The sequence below is a fragment of the Strix uralensis genome, chromosome 5 (genome assembly GCF_047716275.1).
Source record: "Strix uralensis isolate ZFMK-TIS-50842 chromosome 5, bStrUra1, whole genome shotgun sequence".
Taxonomy (NCBI): domain Eukaryota; kingdom Metazoa; phylum Chordata; class Aves; order Strigiformes; family Strigidae; genus Strix; species Strix uralensis.
The window spans coordinates 89,678,388-89,693,324 of NC_133976.1; the positions used below are offsets into that span (position 1 = coordinate 89,678,388).

Here is a 14,937-nt window from a genome sequence, read left to right on the forward strand (position 1 = left end):
CCCCTCACCCCTCAGGAGGTGACACCCCTCAGGAGATGACACCCCCCTCATGAGGTAACCCCCTCAGGAGGTGACACCCCCCCTCAGGCGCCCCCGCCGCTTACCCGCCACCTTTGCCCCCGCCGCCCCTTCCAGCCCTCGCCGAGGAAGCGGAGGTTAATTGGCAGTCGCGGAGAGCCAATGGGCGGCGGCGGGGCGGGAGCCTGCCCTTCGCCCTCGCCCAATCGGGAGGCGGCTGGGCGCCCGCCCACCGGAGGGCGGGGCGGGGCGGGCGGCAGTCGGTGCGGCGGCGGCGGCGGGAGTGGAGCGCCGGGGCTGGGCTCGCATCCCTCCGCGTTCTCTCGCCGTCTCGTCAGCCCCTTCCCTCCCTCACCGCCGGTGGGCGCAGCAGACGGGCAGCTCCCGGCGCTTCAGGTGAGGGCGGCACCGTGGCCTGGGGCCCTGCCCTCGGGGAGAGGCTTGAAGGCGGAGGCCGGGGCTCGGAGCCGTGTGGGGGTGGGCGCGGAATGGCGGGCGGCGGGGTCCCGCCGGCGGGCGCGCTCACGTCGGGGGCGGCTGCTCCGAGCCGCCGTCCTTGGGCCGGTGGCCGGCGGCGCCCGTGGCGGGGTCAGGCCGCGCGGGGCCGTCGGCGGGCCGGGAGGGCCCCGGTGGGCGCCGGCGGGGGCTCGGCGCCTCTGCGGCGAGGCGGGGGGGCGGGCGGTGTCGGGGGTCCCTGTACGGCGGCGCGGGGAAGGGGGAGGTGAAGGTGAAGGTCTCCTTGCGGGGCGGCGGGCGGGGAAGGGCAGGGCTGGGGCTTGCGGGGGATGACGCCAGCGGCGGTGAGGAGGCTCGGTTCCTGCGGGAGGGAAGAGCTCGCTGCTCGGGGAAGTTCGGTGACCCCCTCGGAGAGGGGGGGTGGGGGGTGCCGGGACTTTGGGGAGGGAAAGAGGGCGAGGAGGGAGACCTAAGATTGAGCGATTGGGGGTTTTCCCCCGGCGTCCTGGGTGATGACAGGTAACGATGCCGGCTGGGTGGGAGGAGGTGTTTGTGCGGGGGTGAGAGAGGTTTTAAACGCTCACAGCCTCCTGAGTACCGGTAATGACCCAGCGAAGTCAGGCTTCTCGGTCTTGCCTTTGCCGCCTTCTCTCTTGACTTTCCCTTTTTTGGCTAGCGGAAAGAATCTCCTCATCTCCCAGACGGGGACGTCTGTGTCAGAGACAGAAGTCTCTTTATGTGCGTCGAGGCTACCTGGTTAGCGGAAGGCCGGTACGTACAGCGGCTGCCCGGCGCGCGGTGTCCCTCTGCCCCGCTCCTGGCTGCCGCTGGCCGCGGTGACTCAGGAGCCCGTAGACTCGCTCTGCTGAGCCTTCATCCTTTCGCCCTGGCAGTAAGGGGAGCCAGGAGGGTGCGAGTGACCTATGCTGTCCTTTGTAAACTGAACGCCCGAAAACTAAATGTAATCTTGCGGTTTTAAATGTTCAGGTTTTTTGGTAGCCATTCTTGATGAAAACTGTAGCTTAGCTAAGATAATTTAAAACAAGTACACCACTGCTTACATTTCCTGTACCTATTTCGGTAAGTTTGATCGTTTGTATGTGACCCAGAATGGGGTAAGAAATGAGTCTTCGGATGTGCTAGGCGCTTGGTTTTTTCTGTTGCACTCCACAATCACATAACGGACTGCTTGGAAGGTTGCCATAAGACTGTTTTCCCTTGCTACAGGGGGGGATTTTTTTCCCTTCTGCTAATTTGTATTTGATTCCAGAGTTTGTTCAGCCTTTCTCCAAAGAAAACCTTTCCACTACTTTGAAAATGTGAAAACATTAACAGTGCATTATTATAATAGTCATAGTGAAGACTGCGTTATGTAAGCAACTGAGTTTTCATTCTGGGTTGAGTGCAGCAAAAAGATCTTTCTCCCGTGTCTGTGATGAGACCAATAAAAAAACATTGCTTTATTGCCTTCGGGGCGGGGGGAAGACTCATGTTTCTCCTTAAAGGTGAGAGGTAACTAAAACAGTTTGCCAACCGTATCTCAGATGGGGAAGAACTTAATTGTGTTTTTGACTACTAAGTTTATTAGCACCGAGGGCTAATGTGCTTGCTCTTTCATACCTGTACCTGCCTGAAATGATATTTTGTCAAACTTGCAATTCGCCTTCAAAGATTGTAGAATTATATTCTGCCAATTATGACTGAATCAGTTTAAATAGCATGTATTAGTGCACGAGGCATGTCTAATTAGCACAATGCAGCATCGTTGAGAGACCTCAGATCATACTAAACCACGGCATAGGTAAGGTAAGCAGGAGCAGAGTGGAGGTGGTACCTCGCCCTCTATAGCGTTAACCTTGGCGTGGCTGTTCAGTGTGCAAGCGCTCCAGACTCCCCTTGTGCAGAGTTTACAGCTCTACAGTCAGTTTCTTTGGCTCAGGGTCTGTGTGTTGTGCAGTGCCCTGCTAGAATAAACATTAAAAACTGCCCCGGGGGTTAAGCTGCATACCACACATCAAGCTACAATATCAGTGCTAAAAGGAAGCTCAGCTGTAGTTAGCGATGAAATAGTTTATTAATGGTGGTTAGGCAAAACTGGTCTGGAATTTTTTTTTTTTCCTGAATGTGTTTGCTCTCATTTTGAGGAGGCTGTGCTGCAAGTGGATGCAGTAGTTAATATCAAACCAACAAATTAGATAGCATTTATGATTGCTGGGCTTGATGCTAGCTGTACGTGTCTTTGTGGATGGTCTGTTAGCTGTATGTATCTTTGTGGATGGTCTGAAGTGTTCTTCAACTTTTTTTTTAACTGTCATAGGTTTATGATAGAGTTTTTATATTCCACAGTCATCTCGAACAAAAACTTCAATTTACTTTGTAGTGTATATTTAATTGTATTTTTCTAATTTTTTTTATTCCTTTAGTATTTGAAATACCATTATAGTGACAAGGTTTTCTGACTGTGCAGTGATATTCTGGGCAACATTTTGATCTATGACTGTTTGAAGTAATACTTTCAGAAAATACCTAGACGATATATTTTTCTAACGGGTAGATGTCTGCTTTCTTTTGTTGTATCGGGGCCCTTGAGTGTTGGTTTGAAATCAGTATTGTGAAGCTGTTATTTTTACCAGGTGACATGTTTGGATGATTTAGTGTTAGGCATGAGAAGTTTTGTTCTCGTGGTCTGTTTATACACCATATGGGTACCTTTTCCTTCTCCAGAGCTGAGTGAGCTACTCAAAGATGTCCTTATGTCAATTCTGTGCTTCCCTGGTCGTGGTTAAAATGAGCCTAAAGGTTGCTGTGACTTGAATTGGTAGCCTGTAAATGCAAGACAAGAGACTTGTGTGCTTGTCACAGGAATGGCAAAGGATAAAATGCTTAGTGGTGCTGCTAGTCAGGAATTGCCTGTGCTTGTATGAATCTGTGGGAGTAAGACAGATCAGCTAAAAGGTAGCTTTCTGCTTCTGAGATGGGGCATGGTTTTCTCCGTGTGGAGTGGCAGGTCCTGGAAAAAGTTGCATCTTCTCGTACAGTAAGCCAGGAGAATGGTAGATGCAGATTAAAGGGTTTTTTAATAATTTGTTTAAACATATATGTAAACTAATACATTGGAGTTGTGTTTTGGTTCTTGCAACCTCTGCTTTTTAAAAGAAATTCTAAGATTTAATGACTTACTCATTGCCTGAGACCTGGAATGAAGTCTCTAATGCTCGAAGACTAATCTGCAAGATGAACAACTTTGTTGTAACACAGGATTTAATTCAAATTCTGTGTTAATCCATAAAACTTCAAGAAGTGGCGGTGTTCCTTTCAACTAAACCTAGTTGCTGATTTTTGGCTTGACTTAATGTAATGATGAATTGTTCTCAGGACATGGAAAGGAAGAAAGCAGGAAATAACAGTGATGTAACTGTACCGAGCTAAATGCAGCTGAGCATTCTGAGCCCGTGGTTGAATAGAGCAGTGCACTTAACAGGACTGTTACCTGGGGGCTGGCAAGAATAACCGAGGTCCATAGTAGGAAGGCAGTTGTATCCCGGGGTTGGTTCCCAGTCCACAGCCATAGTCGAATTTGTCATGAGGCTTGAATGTCATTCCTTTACGTGCTATCCTGCAAGGTACCTTGCTTGGGGGAAGGGAACAGTCAAAATTTCTCTAATGGTGTTGGCCTAGACTCTGCCTTGATGTGTGCTCCTTGGAGTGTGAGCAGTTCTGCTTGAGCCACTGTCAGCTGGTGCATGTTGGTAGCGTCCTGTGAATCTTGGTGGACAGGATGTGTCAATATTTGAGAAGGTACCCAGCCCTAATTAGTAAATAGGAATAGAGCTAGCATGGATATTGTAATACAGCACAGTAGTGAGCTCTGAAGCAAGAAGGAGGCTGTAAATGATGTGGTTTGGTTCAACTTTTTAGAATATGCAAATATTTAAAAACTGTCCTGGCTTACACAACATGTTGTAAATCTTTTGACAGTGTTGGAAACCTGTATCTTGCATTGTTTGTTTTCAGGCCAATGCATGTTATTAACCCTTTTTGATTGTGCAGGACTCCGCTTTATGTCAATAATTAATTCCAAGGCATCTACAGACCAAAAATTTTAAACAGGCTTCTTTGCCTTTTATCATATACTCTAATTCAGTGAATAATAAACCAGACTACAGTATAACGGCAAAAATGGAGAGGGTAAGAACAGCCTGTCAAATCATGTTATTAAAGATTTGTTTCAAACATCTTTACTGAAACCATAAAGGCTGGATTTTGTGAAATATTTTGAGATAAACTTATAGATGTGACATAGTGGATGCCCTGAGAATGGGTGCCACGCAGGTTTGAAGTGACGCTGAACTCGGAGGAGTTCACCAGTGTGCGTTTTAAATATCTTCTCATGCCTGTTGTGATTTATGTATCACAGAATCCTGATACACTTGCAAACTCTTGGCTTTTGATTATAAAGTAGCAGGTTGTTTACTAGTATTGAAACTGGATGACTGGTGTTCCTGTAATCTTTGTTATGAAGCGGGCTTTTGCAAAAGTGTGATACTCTTTCTGTTTTGTTGTTATTTGTCTTTGTACATGAGTAGCCCAAATAGGACTCATAAACCTGGTTATGTATGGTAAGTTAATCTCCCCTGCCTATCAGGCTGCTGCCTTGCTAGCTGATGGCTGTAACAACAAGAGGTGTGTGTTGACTGAGCTCCGGAAGGACTGGCAGAGTTCTTGTACCTGGCAGCTCAGACTCGTCCTGAGCGTAGCCAGGGGTTCTGGGTTCCAAAACCGACTGCATAGAACTTCTTACTTAGCACAGCAATGGTAGATGAATACTGAAATAAGAATTTTATTTGTTCTCAGTAGCAGATGCACAGCCATACTTCACTGTTCTTTTAAGTTCCTGTGTTTCGTGTGTGTGTTGGGTTTTTTTAAATTTCTGACTTAATAGGTCAAATAAAGGGTGCGGGGTGAATATGCTTAATGCGCCCTTCTTAAAAGGGGGAACGTGAAGTACGGATTTCAGTAAATGATCTGCCATGACTCATAGGACAAACGGGACATCTTTAGTTCGATTTAGGCCTCTGATCCTCTCCCTTAATAGAGGCTTTCTTGGCAAATTGACAGATACCTGGGTCACTGCTGAGTGGAACAACGCTGCCTTCTTGTCAGGACAAATGATAAATCTATAACAAACAGGTCTGGGTATGTTAAAGCAACCCTTTGTGTTGAAGGGAACCACATGGATACAGCATCAGCTTGTCAGCACACTTACTTCCACAGTCCTTGCATAATATTTTTAACAGCATTTTTTTCCAAAGTCTCCAGGTTCTCTCTGTCCCTTAATAGTTACAGATAAAAGCTTCAAAACTTTTATTGTTTTGTCATTTACCTGAAATAATGTAACCCATCTAAGTAATCTGCTATCTAGTCAACATATAATTGTGCTTAACCTGAAGGAGCCATTGAACAGGTTGGTTAAGCTCTAGGGTGAACTTAAGTGAAGGGAATTATTCCCAAGTTCTTGCTGGGTTGAGGTGATGGTTCCATTCCAGAATGGGAGCGCTGTTTTACATGTGAGAACTGAAACTTTTCCTTTAAACAACTTTTCTTTAATTTGTGTTAGGAGAGAACTTCATATGAAGAATGCTGTCAGCCTTGTGTCTTTCAAATACAGTGAGAAATAAATCGAGTGGTTGGCTGTTCCTCTTTTGGGCAATTAAATTTCTTAAACTCGTATGCCCACAGCTGGGAGTATTGCCTTCTCACTGATGATTTGTATTGGTCCACTATTACGGTAGGCCACTAGTGTTTCTGTTGGTTTACACCAAGTTGAGTATGTTTTACTGCCATTCTGCTTTCTACTAGCAGGGTTTTTTTGAGCCAGCAAACTGTTATAGGGCTGCAAGTCATTCTTGCTTTGACTTGAGGTTTTTGTCTTGTTTTGAAAGCTGGTTCAATTGAAAGTAGGAACAACCAGCAGATATTGATAAAGTGTGATCAACCAATAACCTGTGATTCATAGTGCCACTTCCCAAAGCAAACTTTCATGCTGTCTTAAGTGAACAGAGTCCTGTGGTGGGCTGACCCTGGCTGGACGTCTCCTGGATTGAGATAAGGACAGGGAGGTCACTCACCAGTTAGTCACAGGCAAAGCAGCCTCGACTCAAGGAAATTAATTTCTTGCCAATCAAATCAGAGCAGGGTAGTGAGAAATAAAATCAAATCTTAAAACACCTTTCCCCCACCCCTCCCTTCTTCCTGGGCTCAACTTTACTCCCGATTTTTCTCTACCTCCTTGCCCTCAGGGGTGCAGGGATGGGGGTTGTGGTCAGTTCATCATCTGTCGCCTCTGTCCTTCCTCCTCAGGGGGAGGACTCCTCACACTCTTCCCTGCTCCAGCGTGGGGTTCCTCCCACAGCAGACAGTCCTCCACGAACTTCTCCAGCGTGGGTCCCTCCCATGGGCTGCAGTTCCTCACAGACTGCTCCAGCGTGGGTCCCCCACAGGATCACAAGTCCCGCCAGCAAACCTGCTCCAGCCTGGGCTCCTCTCTCCACGGGCCCACAGGTCCTGCCAGGAGCCTGCTCCAGCCTGGGCTTCCCACGGGGTCACAGCCCCTTTGGGCACATCCCCCTGCTCCGGCGTGAGGTTCCCTCTGGGCTGCAGGGGAATCTCTGCTCCGGCATCTGGAGCGCCTCCTCTCCTTCCTCCTCCCCTGCCCTTGGTGCCTGCAGAGTTGTTTCTCACATACCCTCGCTGCTCGCTCCGCTGTGGTTGCAGAGTTATCCCAGGGGTGCTGCCACCATCGATGATGGCCAGCGGCGGGTCCGTCTTGGAGCCGCTGGTGTTGGCTCTGCCATAGAGCAGCTTCTCACAGGAGCCACCCCTGTAGCCCCCCTGCTACCAAAACCTGGCCACGCAGACCCAATACATGGGCCTAACAGTGAATTTGATGGCAGTTGTATTATACCAGAAGTTATGCCTTTTGGTTTAATACATGTGATGATTTGATGCAGATTTTTTTTTTTTGGGATGTAATGAGATGTACCCCACTCATTGCCTGCAGGATAGGTAAACTTACAAATTTAGAATTAACTTCCTATTCTTCTGTTTCTTCATGATCTTTTCTTGCAGTTTTGGTTGTATCTTCAGGAGCATGTTTTGGAGATGACTTTAATGAATAGGCACTTTTTAATCTGTGGATCATGCATTGATATTCTATAAACATTTAAAGAGATGATCTTTTGTACAAACAGATTTAATCGCTGCTGCTCTTAAAATGTTAAAGTTGTTTGGTTATCCATTTGCTAATAGTACACAGTACAAATGCAAAGGAATGATTAATAGATTTTAATCCAGGAAGGAACCGTTTGTAATCTGGTTTTATGTGAAAAAGACAGGCCATGGGACTTCTGTGAATGAATCCCTGTTGGAATTTGATACAGCCACAAAGGAGACTTCCCATTGAGAGAGAGTGGATGTAGAGTTCACCACAGCCCTGTTAGTTGCCCAGTTGGCTAGTTAGTCCTGCTGTCTGAAACCGGGTGTTCTCTGATATATAGTCAGATAATATATCCTTCCAGCTGCCTACCTCACAGCGCTTTGTTTATATCCTACAATTCATTGAGTGCATCCAACTGAGTATTCCCCTCCATTTCAGAATTCTTCAAAATTGATGCTTAAAATATTAGGCCATTTTGATGAGATAGGAAGATTAAACTTTGTCTTGGTACAGTCCAATGTGAATTCCAAACTAGCATGTTTAGCTTGTGCTCATTTTGGCAAAATATCCAAATAGGTTTATCAGCACTGGATTCTCTGTTATTTACTATCTCCTCAGGCTTTTTCTTAAATCAGCTGTGCAGTAGGTCAGTCATGATTCCTAATCTTTTTTGAGGTCACCGATAATAATGGTAAATAGCTTAGTGGTAGCTTAGTGGACATGTCCTCCTTCATAGTATTGCTTGACTCTGAGAGCTTAAAATAAATGTAATATCAGACTGAGCTTGTATCATTCTGGATCTTAATCTGAATACCTTGTGATAGCAAGTTGAATGTCCTCAGCACGGTCATTATTGCTCAGGATGGTGACCTCATAGAAAGAAGACCCTGTTAAGAAGTTGGTTGTATTAATTTTTATTTTCTCCTATAATAATAATTATCAATTTGTTATGCTCAAGTGGAATCTTACTTGCTCCATTTTGATTGATGTGTCTTTAGTGAACTAACCATGTCCCTTTTAAAATGCTTGTATGACATCAGTTTTTCTCTAGTCTTCTGGAACTTCCCCATTATTCCGAACTTCTTAAAAGTTCAGGACCTAGAGCCTCCCAAATGATATTTTAAAATTCTTGAACAAAAGCTAATTTGCACATGCTGGTTTGGACTCCTAAGCCCTTTTGATATCTGATTTGAGGGCTAATAATCATACCGCTCAAATATGGTGTTTGTCAGCATTCACAGATCCTCTGCCTCTGTTGCTACGTTAAAATGCTGATACCTTATGAACGATAGCATTGTTGCTAAGGTTTTTGTACAATAAAGGAGACTTGAGTATATTTGAGGTCTACCACTACAACTGTTTCTGTATTCTTTCTGCTTTCATCATTCCTAGCTTTTGTTACATTTGGTATCAGGTACTTCCCTTCTATTCCACTTGGTGTGTAACTATTTCTGTAGCTACTTTGTTTTCTTCATGTGTCTTTGAGGACAGCTATTAAAAAATCATGTGTGATTCCCCCGGTATTCTTGTGTGATAAAGTAATGTTATTTTATCAGATTGCCGAATCTGAGTCTTCTCAGGTGAAGCTGGGAATGGTCTGAGTCAGCTCAGGACGGGTGTGCAGGTGGTCACTTCTTCTAGCTCTGTCGTCCATTCTCTTTCAAGCTACAGTATAGGTGGAGTTCCTTCATGTTCAATGCCATGTGCTCTTTGGGTCAGGGCATCGTCACCTATAATGTATGCGAAATTCCAGGCCAGTTTTAGAATTGGGAAGGTGAAACATGGCACACATGTCAGCGGGGCCGTAGGGCCCCACCGTGACGCGGCGTTGTCCCCCTCCAGCAGCTCGCGGCGCGAGGAGCCGGCCGCGCTGTGTTTGGTGTGCTCCAGCCTCTCTGGCAGATCCCGTTAGTGCCCATGTGGTACATGAGCTATGGGCAGGTGTTCCAGAATGTCTGTGGAGTGTTCGTGTTCTTGGAAGTAGTTAATAATTCAAATGAGTAATGAATATTATTGCAGAAGTGTCACCACTCCTCTCTTGACCACTTAATCTTGTTCAGTCATGTGACTTGTACAGTGAGGTTTCAGTGATATTAAATGGACTCGATTTATGTTTCCAAATGCAAAAATCTAATCTCTTACTTGTGTGCCTACCACACATAAACAATGAAAATATCTTTTTGCCTGTCTTTCAGGGTCTCATATTTCTGAAAAGTATCTTTTGTGGTATGTGTACTTGCTTATTCCTTTTGTTAGCATAACAACTTGTAACTTGTTAAACTAGCTCAGAAACTTGTTGCCACTTCTGCTCGCAGTGATAAGGCAAATAACTTCAAAACCAGTGACCGTTTGTGTTGCTACTAAAACGGGCAATCAGGTTCTTTCCCTGGTGCCCAGCTGTTTGTTCTGGCTATGTGCTCTGTGTTGGCTCTGTTTATGTGGCTGTGCTGTGACCAGAGTTGGTTCCCTGGGCCAGCAAGAAACTTTTTCGTTTTGGCAGAGTAATTTTAAGGTGGCTAAAGCTTAGCACGTGGCTTTCTGAATAGAATCGATAGCATGGGGATGGGGCAGGAGGAGCGACTGGGGACGTGGGAGAGGACCGGGTCAAGCTTTGGTGGTGGAACAGATTTATACCATAATAAAGTAATCAGGTTGGGTATTGAGATAAGCAGTACAGGGAATAATGTCTATAAAGTTGAGCTGTAAAGTGAATATTGGATGTAAAGAAGCCTTTGTGTAAGTGCTTTTATAACCCCATGTATGCCAAAGATGGTCAGGATGTAATAAAGTAAGGAAAATGGAGTGTATGTAAATGCACCAGTGTTGCTCATCCTAGCAGCTGAAGCTGTGCTACCTGAGCTGCTCAAATACTGCTGGGAAAGATTTAACACTTACTGCCCAGAGACTGTACTCTGAAACTATTTAAATGAGTTGAAGATGTGCTTAAACTTGAGTTTATTGATTTTTACAAATTTTAAATGCATGGCTGAATAGGTAATAAGTATCAAATGGTATTGAATTTATAAATTTAAAGGTGAACTTGCTGTGTTTTTCTTGAATTTTTGCTTAAGATATTTTAGTGTGGAAGGACCAGAAGACAGAATTGAAATAACTTTTCAAATTGAGCAAGATCCAGATAGAAAGGAGATAAGTCTTTGCCTTTTGAATTCTAGAATACTCACTTGTAAGTAACTTAGATGTTTCTGATGTGTAACACTAATATATGTTCTTATGTAATGAAATACTGTATTTTTTAAAAAAAGTGGTTGCTAAATAATTTTTTGAAACTCCTATCAGAAGATTTAATCTATTAACACTTTATTGTTAAACGAGGTTTTGAAGAACTAACTTTGAATTCCAACTCAATATTTAATTTCCAAAATTGAGTTAATCTTGTGGAAAGAATCAAGTGGTTTTTTAGAATGTCAGTCTTTTTTTTTATGAGGGAAAAATCTAGGTATACACAAAACCCATGCCAGCTCTCTTATTTCTTAAACTGGAAAAACTACTTTCCTACCTTATTGTAACCTGTTTGGGGGTTTTGTGTTATTTTTTTCTTTTTTTTTTCCTCCCACAAAAATAATTGAATAGAATTGGTTGGATCCTCCTGTTACTTTTGTTCTGTGATACAGCCCAGGCTGCTTTCTTGGCTGTTCTCAGCAAAGCGCTGTTCCACCTGAGGTGTGTTTGAAGCAAGTGCCCAGATCCGCTAGCAGAGAACGTCTTTCCCAGAAAGCAGACTGAGCAGTATTGCAGAACACACTTAGTGCTTTTCTTTCTTTAATTGTTCTCTGCACTGGGAAAGGTGAAAGTTCACTCACTGGATATCATGAATGTCTTGTCTATTCATTGAGGCAGGCCCAAATCTGTTATTTATGTTCCTAAAGAGAAATATGAGGAGATTAAAGAGCAATCCATATAGTTTTAAAGGATCTGTAGGTGAACCTTAAAACTGATGTGAAATGAGATTTGATCTTAAAATTGGTTTGAATTTGGCTAAGAAATCCTTTGTCCAAAGTCGCATTGAAGCAGCTGCCTCTCCTTTAGTTTGTAGTATCCCTGTATCAGAGAAGGATGTGTGGGTCTAGTCTGTATCTAATTACTGTATTTTTAGCACTCGGTTTAGATCAGGCTGTTACATAGTTTCTGGTAGAATGTGAATCCTGTCAGTTGTATGGCTATCATGAGTAAAATCTGTGCTGTGCAATTTTAATCACTGTCAAGTCAGTGATGAGCAACTCAGTAACTGATACATCCGAATAGATAAACCAACTATCATACATTAATTCTGGATTTATTTTAGGTTATGCAAGACAACCTATAGCTTATTTGCTTTAGATTTTGATCAGTCTAATAAAATATGATGTAGTCTTACTTTCTCCACCCAGTTAGCTGGGGTTTTTTACCAGCCCTGTAGAGAAACTAAAACTGCAATTGCAGATCTTTGGTATTTCTGCCTTTTTTCCGTCCTTCTCTTTCTTGCAAAAGAGGCTAGATAGGAAGCACCTTTGCTTCTACATGTTATTAGGTATTGCAGAAACACTTTCCTTTGTGTAATCAAGGATAAACTGTGCTAAATTTAGCGTGTAATGTCTGCCAACGTATTGCTGAACAAAAGTACGAGCTTTACAGTAATTTTATCAGGTTTTATGCTGTTTCTGAGAGATCTTACTGGATAACAAGGAAATATGGAAGGAGTTGAGTAGGTTTTGATGTTTTCAAGTACATCTAAAGGTATTTTCATTGCGCACCTTTTATGTATTTGCATTTGCAGTGTTTATTTCACATTTCATACATATGGATAAAATACTACAATTTTTGAGGGAATAATGCTGTCCCAGTATGATGTCTTTTGAGATTATTTGTCTGAGTTGTGAGTGATGTTAGTAGTTCACCTGTGAAGTTTATAAAGCTTCTATGACATTTTTAATTTTCATGGATGTGTACAATATCTAATTTGGCTAGCATACTCACTGGAATGCAATTTATTAGGTAAGAAAAATACTGTGAAAAGCTGTTGTACAAATTGGCTCTTTAAAGCTGAAGATTTTTATACATGCTTCTCTAAAAATGTGGTTTGAATTTGTCAAGGAAATATGTATCACATGAATCTTCCAATTTTTATTGCAGTGAACACTTAGAGAGCAAAGTTATGTAATCTCATTTCAGAAAAGAAGCTTGTATAAAAATCTTCTGAAACACTGTAATGCAACAGCAGTGGACTTGGGCAGTGTTTAGCTCTGCAAATGGGGAGAAATCAGCAAGGTAAAACTTACAGATATTGTTAAATTGTTTTGTCACTGGTGTTATGACCCTTCCAGTTTGGGGGTTTTTTTTGGTTTTTTTAGTATTAGACAATTGATGTGGGGCTGCTGATGGTTTGGGGGTGTGTGTGAATGAGGTTGTGGTTGACTCTTCCCAGGCGTGCGCCCCTCCCCGTATCAGGAGTATTAAGGCTGTATCCATTGTTTACCTATTTATCCTAAAATTTCTGAACGAGGACCACTACCTCATACCTGTTGAGCGTTCGTTGCTGCCTGTCCTATTAATTTATATAATAAATAAGAAGATGCATGTGTCTGAATTTGTTTTAAAAGAGCTACCATCCTCCAGGAATCTCTTCTCTGCATTGTTCTTCAGAGCATGGCTCTATCTTCCAGAATGAATTAAATTTGAGCCACCTTCTCTAGTTATGCAGCTGTGTTGGCTCATGGGAATTTTTGCAGTGTGCAAAGAACAACATATTGCACCTAGCCATTTACATCAGAGTCAGTGTGCATGTTTAAATTTGGAGTACTGTGAAAAATCTCAATCTGGGTATAGTATCTGCCCTAAAGAGGAAGGAATGCAAGTCATGTCTTCCGCGGATTTCGCCATCACCCAATTTCAAGTGCATAACTGTTTTTGTAGCTGTGAATACTAAAAGGGATGCTGGAAATCTAACTACATAAGCTTAAAAAGACATTTAAAAATCTTGTTTCCCAGTTGGCTAACTCTTTATGAAAGTTTTAAGAAAAAAAAAATCATTATTTTCGGTGAAAGACAAGTACAAGTAGGAATTTGGCATACATATGTCAAATGCATAAAATGAAAATGGAACAACTTAAAGTTTTGTCTAAAGCTAGCCTACTGAAACCTAAATATTGAAGCAAGTGAAAAGTTACTTGAAAATCCACTTAATTTGTTATTGGATTTCTTCTGATTTTGTCTAGAATTTAAAACTCTATATAGAATTCCTGGTTATGTGTGTTAAGCTGAATGAATTCTGATGGTAGCTTGCATCCAGATTCTGAAATTATTGAAGAAATTCTTGGAATATTACTATTGAAATACCCTAACTAGAGGACTGTAGAAGATGAGTTTAGAGATTTTCAGAATTTGTATAAGCTTTCAGTGCCTTTATCTTATAGGCAAAAGTGCTGGATTTGTACTTGCACATCTTGGACCTTGAGACAGAAGTTTTTCACACAGCTAAAAGACCCTTTCTATAGCCTTGTGTTCTGGTGACTTTGTGTCAGTGACATTAGTATGACTTTTTTTTTTCCTCCTTTCTACCTACCCTACCTCTGTGGGTGCTAGCTTCTATTGACTTTTATCTTTCCCAGACACTAGAAAATGGACAGCAGTGTTGCGTTTTGATTTACGGCTGTCAATTGGAACCATGCAGAGTTAGTAAAACTAGCTTCAGTCTTAATTTTGCTAGGACTAGTCAAAGCTGTGAGTCAGCACTAAACCTGTTCAAATAGCCTTCTTTGCTGCTGCACTATTTTTAAGTTGAAAAGGCTATCTTTAGAAACTTCTTTATTTGATCTATACTGTAGGTATATAGTTCATATATTCTCATACAAGCAACCAGGGAGAACTCAGAAAAACCCGTAGGACTCTTCTGGTATCACATAACACTTCTTGTGCTGCAATTGTAAATTGTTCTGGTTAGTACCAGGCATTGTTATTTGGAACCTCAGAATGAAAACCAGCAGTTCTGTGTGTCAACTACTGTAGCTTCTGTTCCAAAAAGCTCTCAGAGCTGAACTACAGATGGATGCTATATTCTAACAAAATGTTGGCTAGACTCAGCCTGGCTTGGTGTCATTAGAATCTTCAATTTGTGTAAAAATAAGAATAAACACATAAATATTTCTGAAACAATAGTTGCCTTCCTTTGAAAGGGGTTTTAGGTGTCGGTGGTAGAAAGGCAAGACTGAAATATTTTGGGTTTAGAGCTTTATCTCTCGGGAACGTAGCTG

The 14,937-nt window shown here is 42.8% G+C and overlaps 1 protein-coding gene across 3 annotated transcripts in view; it reads left to right on the forward strand.

The window, feature by feature from the left end:
* The first annotated feature begins 277 nt into the window (after window positions 1-277).
* Window positions 278-14,937, forward strand: part of PACSIN2 (protein kinase C and casein kinase substrate in neurons 2) — a 62,414-nt gene continuing 47,754 nt past the window's right edge. For 2 of the 3 annotated variants that reach the window (XM_074872182.1, XM_074872185.1), the window contains exons 1-2: window positions 278-414; window positions 1,151-1,245. The gene's annotated coding sequence lies outside the window, so the exon portion shown is untranslated. The remainder of the gene's footprint in view (window positions 415-1,150; window positions 1,246-14,937) is intronic. The other variant, XM_074872183.1, reaches the window with a different exon arrangement.